This window comes from Chelonia mydas, chromosome 1 (genome assembly GCF_015237465.2).
Source record: "Chelonia mydas isolate rCheMyd1 chromosome 1, rCheMyd1.pri.v2, whole genome shotgun sequence".
Taxonomy (NCBI): Eukaryota; Metazoa; Chordata; order Testudines; family Cheloniidae; genus Chelonia; species Chelonia mydas.
The window spans coordinates 271312737-271330913 of NC_057849.1; the positions used below are offsets into that span (position 1 = coordinate 271312737).

The 18177-nt window shown below is 40.8% G+C and overlaps 1 long non-coding RNA gene across 2 annotated transcripts in view; it reads left to right on the forward strand.

Moving 5' to 3' along the window:
- The first annotated feature begins 15497 nt into the window (after positions 1-15497).
- LOC122465827 overlaps positions 15498-18177 on the forward strand; it is a 318656-nt gene continuing 315976 nt past the window's right edge. Inside the window, exon 1 of one of the 2 annotated variants that reach the window (XR_006290915.1) lies at positions 15498-16010. This is a non-coding gene — a long non-coding RNA (uncharacterized LOC122465827). The remainder of the gene's footprint in view (positions 16011-18177) is intronic. The other variant, XR_006290913.1, reaches the window with a different exon arrangement.

The following is an 18177-nucleotide window of genomic DNA, read 5'->3' on the forward strand; positions in this document are numbered from 1 at the left end:
GAGTAAGAGGGAACTTAAGCCTGAAGGTTGCTGGACTGAGGCTTTGCTATAAGGGCAGAGAAGGTGATAGGGGTGTGGGGAAGTGGCCTAGGGAAATAGACCTCAGTGTAGGAGGAGGGGCAGTATGTGTCTGCTAGCTATAGGGTCCCTGGGCTGGGATCTGGAGTAGCAGGTGGGCCAACCTCCCCCCCCCACCCTTGTCACTGAGGGGAGTGGCTAGGCCAGAGACTGCAGTTTGCCACTGAGGCAAGTGGCTGGACTCAGGACTGTCAGGCCTCCCCAGAAGGGAGGCTAGAGAACTGAGTGGGGCACAGCTGAAGGATTGTGTCCAGAAGAGGACACCACAGTCTGGGGGGTGATGTGGGTCCTAAAGGTGGAGGCGAGAGTAATGGTGGGTGAGACACCACTGGATGAGGGTGCTCTGGTGAAATAAGAGCTAATTCCCAGGACAGCCAGCAGGAGGTGCCATAGTGGTGAGTCCCACCCTGTTACAGGATGATTTCTAAATTTAATTCTAAGATAATATTGAGAGCTTTAATAGTTAAATACACAACTGAAAAGAAAAAGGAGTACTTGTGGCACCTTAGAGACTAACCAATTTATTTGAGCATACGCTTTCGTGAGCTACAGCTCACTTTCGAGCTGTAGCTCACGAAAGCGTATGCTCAAATAAATTGGTTAGTCTCTAAGGTGCCACAAGTACTCCTTTTTTCTTTTTGCAAATACAGACTAACACGGCTGTTACTCTGACAACTGAAAAGATGAACATCTGTATCTGGTAAGATATTGCTGAATGGTTTCAGTGCATTGACAAACATAAGGCTATCTATTAACATAAGAATGGCCACACCAATCCTATCTTCTGATATTGGTCAGTGCCTCATGCTTCAGAGGAAATTAGCAGAACAGGGCAATTATCAAGTGATATATCCCCTGTCATCCAGTCCCAGTTTCTGGCATTTCCCCACTAATATGTGGTAGTATGTGCTATTACCAGGTCAATACGGTTGGGAAGTGCACAAGATGATGAAATGGTAACTACACATCATGGTATCAACTGCTAGCAGTTAATTGTTTTCTTTTAAATATGTACATAAATTGCAGCCAGAGAGCAGTGACTGACTAGAATCAGGGGCTGAGTTAAAGAGCTGCGGCTGTATGCGACATGCTCCCATAGCAATCGCCCATAACGTGTGTGATTGTTGACTAAGTCAGTGCTACCTGTTGCAGTACTAATTCCTTCTGATTAGCTTTTCCTAGTCTTTGAGGAGTGACACCAGGAAACATACAGCTAAGGAGAAAGTTTCTATACTAAAGGATTTTGTCTGAAAATAAAATTGCTGGCAGCAATGGTGAGAGTGTAGACAGGGTTCCAGTGGCTAAAGCAACCTTGTCCTCTAATCCTGCTCAGAGCAGGTGTAAAGCACATGGAAACAAAGCAAGAGTACCTTATCAACAACAGTCTCCTACCCTTGCTACGAGAGGTGGAGCTGACCTAATTGTAACAAAACGCTGACTAACTTCAGGGGGTGAAAAGCTTGTGTAGGGATAGCACAGCAAAGAGCCAGGTCGTTGTCGTCTTTTGTATGGCTGGTGTAGAGCAGCAACTACAATTTGACCTGAAATGGATCAAGCCAAATGGCTACATCAGGAGTAGCAGAATTGATTGCAGTGATGCTGCCTTCATATTTATAAATTTGGCAGTAGGTTCAGTATGTTCAATGATCTGTCATGGGGAACTACACTGGGGAGTCCTTGAATGTCCAGTTAATTAGCTATCCGCATTTACCATGGTGGGCTCAAATTTGGTTCAGAGTTGACCAAGATGACTGGAAGGTCAAACCCAGGAACCTTCTCATGGGATCTGGCAGAAGGTGCTTATTTTTTAATTCTTGTTTAGCCCAGTCTGCCTTCCAGTCCTCCTTCTGATCCTAGCCTGCTTTCATGAGGCTAAATGAATGTTCCCAGAAAGGCTTGCGGGACTTAAGACGTTGCAGGGGTCCATTGTCAAGGCCTTGGTGAATAGGAAGGTATCTGTTTTCCTGGATTTCTTGAGCTTTTCAGAATGTTGTAGCGGTTCGACATATTGGCAGGAGAATGATGTTAGACAGGACAGGTAGCCATGTTGGTGGAGTCAACTTGAGGGTTCCCATGATCACTGTATTCAGCTGGTATCCACATCTGCTCCATACTAGTGCACAATATTCAACTACTGAATATACAAGTGCTATTGCAGATGTTCACAACACAGATACACCACAGGTTGTACCTGCTAGTTTCTGGATTATATTGGCTCTTGGTTTTTAACTTTGCAGCTACCTTCTCAAGAACATGGAAGGAGAGGGTGTGGTTGAGTTTCACTCCAACATATATTGGAGTGTAATTGTGTTGCACATTTTTACCACAGAAAGTAGCTTTCAGTGTGTTTGGCACTCTTATTATCAAGATGAAATGCACTTACTATTTTTCCAGGGTTTGGTTTGAGCCTCCATTTCCAGAAATATTCTTCCATTTTTGGAGGTCCTTAGTTAATGCTTTCCCAAGGTCATGGAGGTTTGATGCTTGGATTGTCGTTGCAAGATCATCTGCATATCCCCTCTTTTGTGGTTTAGTTAGAGGCATGTCCTTTATGTAAATATTAAAAAGGGTTGATGCAAGTACAGAGCCTTGTGGTAGTCCATTGTTTATGATACGGGGTGAGTTGGTCTTATTACCCAGGTACACCTGTAAGTGTCTATTACTCAGCATGGTCCACAGCAGGCAGTGTTGGGTAGCAAGATATAATTTTAGCAAGTTTCAGCATCAGGCCCTTAATCCATACAGCATCATATGCAGATGACAGGTCAACAAATAATCTGCCAGTCTTTAATTTTTTTTTAATAGCCAGCCTCAGTGTGGGTTGTGAGTGCCAGAACTTGGTCACAACTATGTTTTGGCTGGAAGACTGCCTCTTCGACAGGGATAATGATTCAGTAAAAGGGTGTCCTCTTTTGGGGATGATATGTTCAAGAAATTTATAGGTTGTACATAGAGAAATTGGCCTATAGCTTCCCGCTTCATGAGGGGGCTTTTCAGGCTTTGGAATGGCAATTACCATTGCCTCAAGCCATATTTCAGGGATCCGTACTGTCCTTAAGGTAGCAGAGTACAATATTGCTACCTATTGGAGTCCTTTGGTGTCGACATGGTGGAGGAATTCTGGCAGGATATCATCAAGGCCTGCAGCCTTCCCTTTTTTCACTGCGGCAAGTCCCTCTTTTATTTAATGCTAACAGTGGAAGCTTCTCCTTGGGGGATTGATGCAAGTGTTCGATAGAGTTGTTGACACACTTCTCCTCTTGTTTATCAAGTGATCCTTTGTGCGCTCAACTAATTTGGAGGCTATTGAGTTTGGCTGGATTTTTGGTGGCTGGTACTCTGTGGGATGAGTGGCCCCAAGGTATCATAGAAGTGTCCAGGCTCGACTACTTGACTGTGTAAAATCAAGGTTTTGCACATACACACAATATATGCCAGAACTGGCTTGATTATGTTTGCTTTTTGTCTAAGCATGCATTAGAAGATAAATTCTCGCCCTCTTACTTCAATGGCAACCAAAATACTCTAAATGAAAAAAATTGGATGAGGAGTCCTTTCTTTGAAACTCTTTCCAACTAGTTAATGATTAGCACTTTTATTTCATTCTGACACATTTAACCGAGAGATCACTGCCAAAATCATCATCATCATATTATTTAGAAATTAGCGAGGTAATTAGGATAAAATGTGGTTTGTTTAAACAAAATATCCCTAGAATCCTTTCTGTCACTTGCTTTCCTTCTTCTCTTAACTTTCCTTAATAAATCAAGCTTAATTACTTCTGCTTACCTAATAGCTCTGATTGAAGTCTAATTGCCAAGCCTTGCTTGAGTTCTGAAATAGTGTCTGCCACCATGTTGGATGATCTTCTTCCTATTCTCTGGAGCCATATTGCTGCCAAAATTGCAGAAACCATAGGATATTTACGCTGTTCCTGAATACAGCAAAAAGATTCTTCAAGGCAGTGTTTGTTGGACCCTTACCAGAATGGCCTCTATAGGCCTTAGTAATTTTGATAAATGCTGGAAATGTTCAAAGTTAAATGAACACTTATGACACATGCTGTGGGAATGCCCAATTGTATGTGGCTTCTTGGTCTGCAACTTGAAAATAAATTGTTCTTGGATTCTAGTCTTCCCGGTAACCCATATTTCTTCTCTATGCTAAATAGTTTATTCACAAAGTGAAAGTTCTTTTTTTCCCTAGAGGAGGCAGTTTCTTGGACCCATCATAACTGAACATCTAATAAGCTAGCAGTGAACATCATGGTAGCCCCAGAAAGTAAGAGAGGCTAAACAGTTTAATGAATTTGGCTCTTTTGGGGAACGCTAGCTAAAATACTTGGCTAAGCTTTTTTAATGAACCATGTACTCGGCAGTGCCACATACTTTGCTCAGTGCAGCTGAGGAAGATGTAGAGCCAAAGACTTTCAGACACTTTGCTTCTGGGGAGAATGTGGGCACTGGATTGGATGGTATGTAATTTAGGACTGGTTTAATATCTGATGTGTTTTAATTCTGTAAACTGGAAATGTTTCCACAGGGTTGCTATGATAGCTGGGATCACCATAGTGCAGTGTGGATTGGCCATACTCCTACCACCGCAGTACACCCAATGTTCTGGGTGGGCTGAAGGGGGATGGCAGTGAGCCTGGTACACAGCTCTGTGATAGCTGGAGTTGTCACATGCAAGAGGACACAACATCTGCTAATCTAGGGTTTTATTGCTCTTTGTGTGGCTCTGGCAGATTAGATTTGGAGGTAGTTAAAATCACTGCTCTTTTCATAAAGTGATTCTATAACTTGCTCTAAAATACAGTAGTGCTACAGATTATAAGGGGCAGGGTATCTGGTAATCTGGTATCTACCCTTTGTCCAATATTATACATTGAAGTTCAGTTTCATTTTTTCTCTTTTGTAAAATCTGGTACATATGTTCAAGTATTACAAATGGCAAGTTTAAATTATGTGCTGGCCAATTGAAGTAGACCTGCAGTGTGCTTTAAGCATCCATAGTTCTTGATTAGGGAATGGGAAGACTGCAATGGCTCCCAAACTTTGTTGGTTCACATACCACATTCTTAAATTGTTCCATCCATTCACTTCACAACAGCAAGCTCATGTTGCATGCTTTGTGAATCTCTGGACTCAAGGGAATTGTAGGCATGGGTAAATCCCCATTCCTAACCAAAACAACTCATTTGCTTTAAAAGCTGATGAGGCTGAAAATAACAATGTAACGATCTGTAGATACAAATTCCAAGTACTTAAAAGCAAGGAAATGAGTTATGTAAATTTTACTGTACATCTTACACTGCCCACATAATCATATTTAACCAAAACACATCTTAAGTCTTCTCAGTGAAGAGTGCCAGAAGGATGCAATGGAGCAGAGGGCAATAAGACTGCGAAAATGCTTAACTTAACAAAACAATGTCAATGTAAATCTAGTTGCCACATTTTTGTGTTAAGAGGATTCTGCTGATACCTCAAGTAGTTTTTGGTGCCTGTTTTTTTTTTTTTTTTTTTATTGACACAAGTTATTGCAAGTTTCTTAAGTTCCCAAAGCATCTGTCTAGGTAGAAAGTATGGTCCCATATACCACCATATTGCAAGCGTCCTGCCACCTAAATGTGCATGCACATAATTAAATTTATATATATAGTATAAAATTCTATATATTTAAAGGCAGCCCTACTTGTTTGCCAGGATTTGAAAGGGGGGTGGGGCAGAAAGACGGTGTGTATAGTGGGGGTTTTTTTTGTGGGGCGTGGAGTAGTGGAGATGGGGGAGCAGCCATGGCAAGGTCACTTATTTTTGTGCCTGCAAACAGATATAATTCAATGCATTTGAACCTGTGCACCAATATTAGATTATTTAACCCTTTAAGTGATTAGTTACTGTGCATCTCTTTTGCATATCATTTGGATATGTGAATGTGTGTTGTGTCCATCTGTCATAAATATAAAGGGAAGGGTAACCAGCTTTCTGTATACAGTGCTATACAATCCCTCCTGGCCAGAGGCAAAGTCCTTTTACCTGTAAAGGGTTAAGAAGCTCAGGTAACCTGGCTGGCACCTGACTCAAAATCCCCAATGGGGGGAGAAGATACTTTCAAATCTGGAGGTGAGGAAGGGGCTTTTGTCTGTCTGTGTGATACCTTTGCTGGGAACAGATCAAGGATGCAAGCCCTCCAACTCCTGTAAAATTAGTAAGTAATCTAGCTAGAAAATGCATTAGGCTTTCTTTGTTTTGGCTTGTGAAATTAGCTGTGCTGGAGGAAATGTGTATTCCTATTTTTGTCTTTTTGTAACTTAAGGTTTTGCCTAGAGGGATTCTCTGTTTTGAATCTGACTGCCTGTAAGATTATCTTCCATTCTGATCTTACAGAGTTATGTTTTTTTTGTTCTTTTAATAAAGTTCTGTCTTTTAAGAATCTGATTGGTTTTTTTGAGGTCTTAAAAATCCAAGGCTGGTCTGTGCTCATCTTGTTTGTTCTCAAGCCTCCCCAGGAAAGGGGATGTAAGGGCTTGGGGGGATATTTTGGGGAAATAGGAACTCCAAGTGGTCCTTTCCCTGATTGTTTGTTAAATCACTCGGTGGTGGCAGTGTTTACCTAATCTAAACTTTGTGCCTTGGGGAAATTTTAACCTAAGCTGGTAGAAATAAGTTTAGGGTTTTTTCATGCAGGTCCCCACATCTGTACCCTAGAGTTCAGAGTAGGGAAGGAACCCTGACACCATCTATAAGAAAGCACTTAGTCTAAATCCCTTCACTGTTTTGCTAGAGAAATAGTCACAGGATAATAGCTGAAAATGTGTTATAAAATGAATCCATTTCAGGCAAGAAGGCTGATGTGGGTTGGAAAGATTAGTAGCTTTGAAAGAACTGATAAATCAGATACACCAACTTCTACCATCAGAGTGTGGGCCTTCCACACAAAACATACCAAGCTAGCATACAGTAAAGGAAAAATTGTTTGAAAAAGTTACCTAAACCATTCAATATGTTGGAAATAAAAATGAATATACATGCACAGTGGTATGTTACAGTATGTGGTGTAATGTTTCAGAACAATGAAAGCTAGCACATTAAACAAAATGAATATAACAACTTTGATGTGTATTGCAAGTATGACCTACTTGCCTTAAATCTATTAAAAGGGATTATTTTTTTTTTAGTTTTCATAAAAATTTTGTGTGTAACAGGAGCTTTCCATTTTTAAATATACAGTCAATTTACTGGGGGAAGAGCCAATTTTGTTTTCAGCACCAGGAAGGAAACTGTCATATTAATTTTCATAATAGAAACAGCACAAAGAACTGTTTAAAATAAGCCTTGCTGTTTGCTGTATTTAAAATTGGGGTACATGGCATGATTTTTGTTCCCCCTCAGATTTTTTTTGGTTAAGAACAGTTCCCTGGTTAAACTTTATATTGTAGGAGATCTGTTTGCTGGAGAATTTTTCACTAGTCAGTTTGCTGTCATGTAAAGTGAAAGTACATATATTAAAAGAGTAGAAAGGAATTATTTTCTTACTCCCTTTCCCCTCCTCTCCCAAATGGTGAGGACACAATTTCCCACCAAGAAACTTCCTCATTGCTAGTATGTGGTGTGTGTACCATAATTATGTTTACTTTCAGCCTGTAGATGTATTTGTAATTTTCACAGATTTCCAGACAGGGTGCAGTTGATGATAAAATAATACAGATAATGCTGGAATTCAAGTTCTGTGAAACCTTGTTTTCTTGTCAATAGTTTGTAGATTTCTTGTGGTGACTCCTTTTTAAGATGGAGTATGAATTCATGTCATGACATACTAAATGAAAGCATAGCTGATTTACATATATGGTGGGGGGGAGCAAGGAAGGAGGGAAGGCAGCACAGCCCCCACCCCACCCCTTGGCTCCTGACCAGAGCTGGGTGGCATAACCTGGCAGCCTTTCATCATGACAAAGGGGTAGCTGAGCCAAATTTGAGGGCCATTATGACCTGGTGCACAGGGTCACAATGCCACTCAAATTTGGGGCAGTCAGGCACATAAGCTGGGCCCTCTCATTAGAAAATTCTGGTCATGCCCTTGATTTTATGGAATGCACTCTGGCAGTTCCAGAATTATGAATGCCTAGATCTTTATTAGAGGTTAATGCCCCCAGTGGAACTCTATAAGAAGCAACTTCAGTCATGTCCTCAGCAGCCATTACATGCAAAGAGGCTCTTGGCATTTTTCACCCAAAGAGAATCAATTTCAGTCCCTTTATTAGTGAATCTATTGATTTATTTTTATTTTTAAAAGCTGCAAGGGACAACAGTGATCTAGTCTGACTTGCTTCATAGCACAGACTATAGGACCTGCTTAAATTAATTACTGCTTCTAGCCCCATGTTCTAATTGAACTAGAGCATACCTTGCTAGAAAAGTATCCAGTCTTGATTTTTAAATTTTCTATCAATAGAAAATCCATCTCTTCCCTTGGTAAATTGTTCCAATGGTTGGTTAACCTCACTGCTGAGGTTTTTTTAAATTTTAATTCCACTTTATTTTGGGTCTGGATTAGGCTAGCTACAATGTCAAGCCATTGGATCATTTAATACTTCCATTTACTAGACAGTTCTCTATTGTAGATCTTTTGATCAAGTCAGCCTTCACATTTTTGATAAGCAAAATCAAGTAACTTCCTTGAGTCTCTAATGCATATTTTCCAATCCTTAAATCATTCTTGTGGCTCATGTCTGAACCCTTTCCAATTTTTCAACATTCTTCTTGAAGTATGATCTAGAGATGGGCAAATAACAGATTTTTCAGTTCACAGATGATTATGAAAAATAAAATTAAAGGAAAAACTTGGTTTCATCTAAACCAGAACCAAACTTTTGGCAAATCAAAGCAGTCTTTTTTTTTTTTTGGGGGGGGGGGAGGGAGTGAGGGGGATAGCAGCAAATGCAGTGTTTTGTTCAACCTGAAATGAAACAATTAATTTACTTTCCAGACACACTTTTTAAAAAATAAAAGCAAAGGATTCATAGGTTCCAAGACTAGAAGGGTCCACTGTGATCACCTAGTCTGCCCTTCTGTATAACACACGCCACAGAACATCCAATCTTGGTTTAAAAATGGTCAGTGATGGAGAATCCACCACAGCCCTTGGTAACTTGTTCCATTGGTTAATTACCCTCACCATTAAAAACACGTCTGTCCCAGTCTGATTTGTCTGGCTTCAACTTTTATCCATTGGATCATGTTATACATTTCGCTGCTAGTCTGAACAAGGATCTGCTACCTTTCAAGTGAGTGCACTTATCTATTCTGGTGGGAGGCTCCCTCAGTCTTTCCCATGGAAGCTGTTCTACTTTGGATACATGATTAAAAGTCATTGGGTGAAAGAGAACATATACACAAGCATGACAATAACTCAGGGGCCTGGTGGCTAGAGCATTCACCTAAGAGATTGGAAACCCAGGATCCAGTCCACCTCTTCCAGCACCACCTTTACATTATTTATGAACAGCTTCAACAGGAGAAATTGAGGGACCTCAACTGTCTCATAGCCCAGTGGTCAGGGCACTCACCTAAGAGGTAAAGATCCTAGTTTAAATCCCTTCTCCCCATCAGGTGCAGAGGTGACTTGGACCTGAGGTCTTGCACAACCCAAGTAAGTAACCTAGCTTGGGCTAAATGTTATGAGGAAGTTTACCTTGCTGTTGCCCTGGCTTCTTGCAAAACAACAGATAGGGCCCTACCGAATTCACGGCCATGAAAAACGTGTCACGGACCATGAAATCTGATCTCCCACCATAAAATATGGGCTCTTACCCTATACTATACAGATTTCGGGGGAGGGGACCAGTATTTCTCAAATTGAGGGTCTTGATCCAAAACTGAGTTGCAGGGGGGTCGCAAGGTTATTGTAAGGATGGCAATACTGCAACCCCCCCCCTTACTTCTGCAATGCTGCTGACAGTAGCTCTGCCTTCAGAGCTGGGCTCCTGGCCAGCAGCCACCGTTCTCCAGCTGTTCAGCTCTGAAGGCAGCACCGCCACGACTAGCAGTGCAGAAGTAAGTGTAGCCTTTCTTACCATAACCTTGCAAACCGCCCCCCACGCACACCCCACAACTCCTTTTGGTCAGGACCCCTATAATTACTATTAAATTTCAGATTTAAATAGCTGAAATCATTAATCTGAAACCTGTCATTAAAGTCTCCATTTTTAAAATCCTATGACTGTGAAATTGACCAATGTGGACTGTGAATTTGGTAGGGCACTAAACATAGGTACCTAATGTTAAGAGTTTGCAGCTGAAAATCCCAAGTAGAGGAAGGTACCTCCCTGCAGCCTGGGCTTGGGTGCCTGTCTCTGAAAGAGTAGGGTTTATCACACACTTCTTGTCTTGGCATCTTCCATCAGCTAGTTTAGGTGAGGCACTGCCTGGTGTGCTGGCATTTCTGAATCCATTCTGAGGCTCCTATCTCTTCCCATTCATTGTTTAGGGAACACAGGTGCCAAACTCAGGCTTTGTGAATGCCAGTGATTTTTTTTCTAGGCATCTAAAAGTTGGGTGTGGTGGTTTTTTCAGCATCATCAGCCTAATGTCTTTTGTGCTTGTATTCTCTTTTGCTACCTACCACTATACCGCTTGAAAAAACATCATATAAAACAAAGGTAAGAGAAATTATTACCAATATGTCCTTTCTGAGTAGCCAATTCTTCAGGGATGCTTTTTACAATATGTGTGCTATATGTAAAATAAAACAAAAAATACTATTTGAAAAATTGGATGGAAGTACAAAAGTTTTGATGTGTGATGTATCTGTATGTTTTATAATTCACCCTCCTTTGTTCTCATCCCTCTTCTTGGAGGCAGGGGGGAAGCAGGATTATCTTTTTTCTGTATGCTTTGTCCTGTCACTACTTAACATCTTAGCAGGAGATTTCCTCCTGATAACCTCTTATTCTCAGGATAATCTTGAACTTATATTAAATGTGACTTGAACAAATAACAACATATGTGTGTTTTACTGTGATGTACGGTCATAGCTCTGCCGACGATTGTGCTTTCTGAACAAACTAAAAGGTTTGGACATGCTTTTTCATGCTCTGAATTCAACAGTGTTGCTATATGATGCTTGGTAATATAGTTTATTACTTCCCCCTTCTCAATATGCTCTTTCTTAACTATTTATTTGTATGGCAGTAGTACCCAGATGTCCCAATTACTCATAACAAATTCATGGAATTGTCACAACTTATTTGCCTTTTTTTCTATTATTCTTCTAATCCAGAGCCTTTGAATCAGTATATAACAACTAAGGGAAACAAATATGTAGTTAAAAGACTGACAGCCGGAAGGTTGAAGGCCCTTTCATCATTGATTGCTGAGACTTTCTGAGAGCATGTACCTCCCTGCAGTACAGTTAGTTGAGGAAGGAAGTTTGTAAACAAGTGTGACCAGGTAAGACACATACACATTGCATGCTGATGGCATTATAACTCAGCCACCATCCTCCACAGCACAAATGCAACTCAATGGAGGTGTCCTGTTATAATTGTCTGTAATGTGTGAATTTTCATGGGAACAAACAGCTCATTACCTTCAGCTACAGGGAAAACAAACACCCATGAAGCCATGTAGCCCCTCAAGTATGTGACAGTGTTCTGGCATGCACAGCTGCTGGAAAGGCACAGGGTGTGAGGCTGTCCCTTGGTACAGGCAGATGGTACAGCAAATACAAAGGATGACCAGTTGTGTGCATATTTGGTATCCCTGATTTTTCCCTGCCTGCTAGGAACCAGGACTAGTGTGTACAGGGATGGGTGTCTCAGGGTTTTTGGAACACTCCAGACCGGTAAGAGGTTGTGTCACCACTTGACCTGAAACTCTGGGTGCCTTAAAACACTCTGCTGCTGTAACTCACAGCTTGGGATGCTCAGAGCCAGGCTACAAGCACACAGGCCACACCCTGTAGTATCTGTGTGCTAGACAACCCTGGTTCAGCAGCTCTGATCCCAGCAGCCTGCCCACAGCTCCACTCTGGCTTTCACCAGCCTTGGCTACAAGCACCAAGGTGACCACAACACAGTGCCAGTCCTGAATTTCTCTAAAACTGTGTGATCTGCAGTGTCCAGCCCTCTCCTGGACAGTTCAGAGAAATAATAAGATTTCTTTATTCCTCTAAAGACCCAAAAGCATGTCACCGCTTATTAACTTAACTGGGGTAAATACACCTTCCATTTAAACACAGCACTGAGTTGGTTTATAGTAAAATATTACATTTATTAGTAATAGGACATAGGTTAAGTGATGCCAAGTGAAAAGAATAAAGTTAGAAAGGGTTACAAGCAAGTAAAAATGGAAAACATGCATCTAAAACTTAATCTAGCAAGATACAGGCTTTGATCAAGATGGTTTCTCTCACTAGTCACTCTTCTTTCAGGCCATGGCTGACTTTCCCTCAGTCAGGACCTTCCACAGAAGTACAAGATGTTGGTTTCCCTTGTTTTTCTAGGTGAAAGACCCCATCCTCTGAAATCCAGCTATTTCTGGAACTTTTCTTATGGCAGCCACTTGTTCGTAGATCAGTGTTAATTGCCTTGCAAACATGCATGACACTGATAGTGGATTTTGCAACCCTGAAGTGGCTTGCCACAGAGAATAGGTGTCTGTTGCCAGCTTCCACAGGACAATAGCCTCTGATTCTGCACCAGTATAGCTTGTCTGAATTGACTGTTCTGATGCTGGAGGTTTGGTGCAAGCTTTTCTCACAGCTCCATGAAGGTCTGTTTCCTCCTTCAAAAGTTCTGAAGTCATTGCTGGTCATCCCAAGTTTCCAAAATGATGTGATCCAACAACACTGTGCTGGTTCTCCTGCACCAGAAATTATGGTCCAGCTTAGGGGCATGCTGTGGAAATATGTACCATGGGAACCAAATGAATTGTCATTAACCCTCCAGGACACCCATCTTTTTATGAGAAAGTTCTGCCCAAATTCCATCCACCAACTTTCCAATCACATTTTCTGCTTCACATTTGTCCCATGACAAGGAGCAGAAGCTGAACCAGATATCATAGGACTGGAAGGGACCTTGAAAGGTCATCTAGTCCAGTCCCCTACACTCATGTCAGGACTAAGTATTATCTAGACCAGTGATTCTCAAACTTTTTATTTTCATGGACCACTTGAAAATTGCTGAGGGTCTCAGCCAACCATTTAATGATCTTTCCAAATGGTGTTTGTACCATTAGCTAACTACTGTAAAGCGCTTTGGATAAAAATGCTATATTAAAAAAAAACTTAATTAACTTTTTTATTCTACAAATAAAAGCACACGACTCATATTTTAATATCAGTAGTCTTACCTCTCTAATGCAATGAATGTGTCCTCTTCTTCCCCCCACCCCCCGACCCCCAGCAGCCCCCAAGCTGAGGCTGGGAAGGAGGGCTGTCTCTCCCTAGCAGCCACAGCCCTGGAGCTGGGGAAAGTTGCCTCTTTTTCTGGCTGCCGCAGCCCTGCATGTCCCAAATTCCTCCCACCCCCTCTTCTCAGCCCACTGCCCCCTCCCACCTACCTCCTATACCCCCAAGGCCACCACCTCACCTTATATGTGTCTTCTCCAGGGTCCAGGCACCTGATTAGTGGAGCCATGTCTGCGCAGCTCCACTAATTAGGTGGGTGGCCCTTCATTCTCTTGTGTACAGCCAACCAAGCAACACCTTTAGAGGGAACTATCCACGGACCACCTGAATGGAGCCCGTGGACCACTGATGATCCATGGACCACAGTTTGAGAAACTCTGATCTAGACCATTCCTGACAGGTGTTTGTCTAATCTGCTCTTAAATCTCCTCTGATGGAGATTCCACAACCTCCCCTAGGCAATTTATTCCAGTATTTAACCACCCTGACAGTTAAGAAGTTTTTCCTAATGTCCAGCCAAACCACCCCAGCTGCAATTTAAACACGTTGCTTCTTGTCCTATACTCTGAGATTAAGGTGAACCATTTTTTATTCTCCCTGCTCCTTGTAACAGTTTTCAAGTACATAAAAGTTTGTCTCCTCTAAGTCTTCTCTTCTCCAGACTAAATGCCCCCCCTTTTTTTTTCCCAATCTTCCCTCATAGGTCATGTTTTCTAGACCTTTAAACATTTTTGTTGCTCTTCTCTGGACTTTCTCCAATTTGTCCACATCTTTCCTGAAATGTGGCGCCCAAAACTGAACATGATACTTTAGTTGAGGCCTAATGAGTGTGGAATAGTGGAAGAATTACTTCTCATGTCTTGCTTACCATCCCAGAATGATGTTTTCTTTTTTCTTTGTGTGCAACAATATTACCATGTTGATCCATATTTAGCTTGTGATCCACTATGACCCTCAGATCCATTTCCACAGTATTCCTTCCTAGACAGTCATTTCCCATTTTGTAAATGTGCAACTGATTGTTCCTTCCTAAGTGGAGTATTTTGCATTTGTCCTTATTGAATTCCATCCTATTTTCTTCAGACCATTTCTCCAGTTTGTCCAGATCATTTTGAATTTTAATCTTCTCCTCCAAAGCACTTGAAATCCCTCCTGGCCCAGTATGGTCCCCAAATATGATGAATGCACTCTGTTATCTAAATCATTGACCAAGATATTGAACAAAACTAGACCCAGAACTGATCCCTGCGGAACCCCACTTGATACGCCTTTCCAGCTTGACTATGAACCACTGATAACTGCTCTTTTGGGAACAGTTTTCCTACTAGTTTTGCACTCACCTTATAATAGCTCTATCTAGGTTGTGTGTACCTAATTTGTTTCTGAGAAGGTCATGCAAGACTGTATCAAAAGCCTTATTAAAGTCAAGATATACCATATCTACAGCTTCCTCACTATGCACAAGGCTTGTTACCCTGTAGTACTTTGGCACTAACCTGAATTATGAAGAATTTCAATTGCAATCTTATTCCAATTACAGACTGTGTAATCAGAGTCTGTGACCATCTGTCACAAAGGTTTTTTTTTTTTTAAAAAAAAGACTTTCTGATGGTACAGCAAAATGGCCATCAGATGTTTTCTTGGACTAGCATCTCTTAAGGTTACAAAGTGCAAAATGTCCTGATTTCCAGCTGTCACTTCAATTGTTGTCAGCTAAAAGAAAACCCTGCCAACCTCTATACTAAAGCATTTTGAAATGAAGATAATTGTTGTTGGAATAATGGTTAAGACCAAAAGAGCAGGAACAGGAATAGAAAAATAACTTAACAAGAGGTAACATTAGGAAGTATATAATTTGTTAACATAGTCTAAGTGTAGGCAATTTTTCTATTGGGCAAAGCTATAACAAGAGCCAGGATATCATTTGTTAACTAAAAAGTTTTTCTTTCAGATAGTATGTGTTTTGACCTGTAGCATGAAGGAGAGCAATAGTAAAAATGAATTTCATGCTAGTAGACACTCTTAAAACTAGACTTAGCTGCAGTCACATTAGCTTAGATAATGGGAGAATTTTTCTTCATTGAAAATGCTCCCTGTCGCTTAAGAAGAACTCACTGAGGCAGCCTGCCATCTAGCTTTCTCACAGCAAAACAGGCTTGCAGACTGCAGATGAGAGACTCAGGAGCAGAGACAATTTTAACTTAGCCAGCCCTAATTTATCTCAAGCTTTTTCAATTCATCTTCACTGCTCTATGCTCACTGGAACACCAGATTGTCATCCCTTGGGAACAGAATGCAACCAGGGATCTAGAGAGCTGTCACATCACAAGAAATATTTAAATTGTGCTGATTTTCTTCTGGAGTACTGAGCAGAGGGAATGAAACTCTCCATCAAGTCATAGCTTTGCGGGCAATAGATCAGAGGATACTGCCAGTTTTCTAATGGATTATTGTTATCGGGCAGGTTCTTCCTGAAGGTATGCAGTTGCTCTCAATTCATTACCCAGGCTGTTTATAAGGTAATGATCTAATGAACTAGTGAACCAAATATATTAGGAAAAATGTTAACTAAGTAATCTGTAGCAATGGAATGATATCACTTTATCGCAGCATATTTACAGGTAAAATACCCTGATCCACTTACTGTAGCACCTACTGCTAAGTGCTCTGTCAGCTGTGGGGTGGGGGCCCTCACTGTGCTGCAGACCACATTATCATAAGTTAGTATTGATTGCCCTGAGGGTTTTGCTTTTGTGAAAAAATGAATAGTGAAGGGCAAAATCATACTTCAGAAACAGTCAACCATTTACATTCCTGGGAGTTGACAATATTTTATTTTGCAAAAGAGAATGTTTTCATGAGGGTAGAGAGGAGAACTTTCCTTGAAGTAGCATAAATTAATTTTGGAGTTTGACATTTCTTTTTTGCTATGGCATTACATGATCTTATGAGGGATGAAGGTATTTAATTCTGAAAAGCGCCAATGTGAGATGTGTGATAGAAGCATGTTGTTGCATTTGTATTCCTGACTTGAGGAGCATCTTGATAAAACATCAGGATTACAGAACACAAACAGGAATATTAAAAATAAAATAAACCTATGGAGAGGAGTATGTTGTCTTTAAAATGTTGTGTTTTCTAAATGGGTTGCAGCAAGCCCTCCCTAAGCTCAAAAGCTTACTGCCTATATGCTAATGTGCTTTGTAGTGAAGTGTGAGCCAAAATAAAAGGATCTCACTAAATTGCAGAGCAGTCAAAATTTTTCAAACTGTTCCAAGCGCGGGAGTCACTGGAGCTTGAATGTGGCATTGTAATTCCACAGCTAACTTCATGATATCGTTCCTGATGTGACATTCTCTGCTCCAGCATGTGTATCAGCTGTGAGACTTCTGTGTCTGCAGAAATAGGAGAAATACATGAACTAAACCCTCAAGAGAGCCTTACAGTTAACTTGTTCACTGCTGATTCTCTTCACTTGCTGTGCTGCCATCATTCCACTCAAACGCCATGTTAGGCCATACTTTGAGTGTTTGGCAGCACAGTGGGTGGCTTCAACTGAATGCATGCTCACAAGTGACAGAGCCTAGTCCGTTGCTTAAAACAGTACTGGAAGGCACTGGGACACCCCAATAATGGGTGAATGGAACAGATATAGCAAGGGTTGTTCAGCACTCAAGGGGTTAAAAACAAATGAGAGATGGAAGCATTAACTCAAACATTTTTCACTTTGTTTTTAATATTCTTCTTAAGCTCTTGAAATAGTAGTAGAGAGCAGGGGAGAGCATGTACTTTTTCTCTTGAGTCTCAGATTGAAAGAAAAAGAAGAAAGAGGAGTATGGCTTGAGCCCTGCCAAAATGAATTCTAAAAACCTATTTACTTTCCTATGGCCATTGGAGGGACAAAGGCAGAGAGGCTTTAGTTCAGTGATATTCAGACTGAGGCTTGCAAGCCACAAGTGGCTCTTTAATGTGTCTCCTGTGGCTATTATATTAAAACACTGATTTTAAATGATATTAAAACACTGATTTTAGCGATTAAGCAACCTAAGTTATTAACAAATCAGGATGCTTTTACTATGTTAACGAACTGTAGTTGATAACATAACTTGGTCAATCATTTTGCTATGAGAACAATATTGTTTATACATAATAGTAAATGAAACCATGAATTCACATTACTGTGGCTCTTTGGGGTAATGTTGATCACTAATTTGGCTCCTGAATCACTGAGGTCTGAGAATTAAAGCAATGATAAAACTCTGCCTATAGGATCCTACCTTCAGGTAGCTATTTTTCTGTTTTAAAGGGAGTTTGTGTGCCAGGCTGGTTTTTCCCAATCTCTCAAACTTCTTGTTTACATTTACAGAGTATTCTTAAAGTGCTGTCACCCTTGGGTGTTTCAGAGTTTTAAAATTCAATGGCTTACGAATGTCAGAGGATCAGGAGAGAGAATAAGCGTTTTAATATTATAACCCTCTCAAGAAAATCTGAGGACATGTTCACAGTAGGGTCTTATTTTTTCCCCCTTGGGGTAAGTTTTTGTGTGTTTGCTTTCAACGGTTACTTTAACATACCAGCTGATTGCATTTAATCACCTCCAACATTTGGCCTTGGCAAGGATGTAACTACTTAACAATGTCTATAAATTTACATTCTTTAAAGTAAGATCAAGAAGAGATTAAAGTG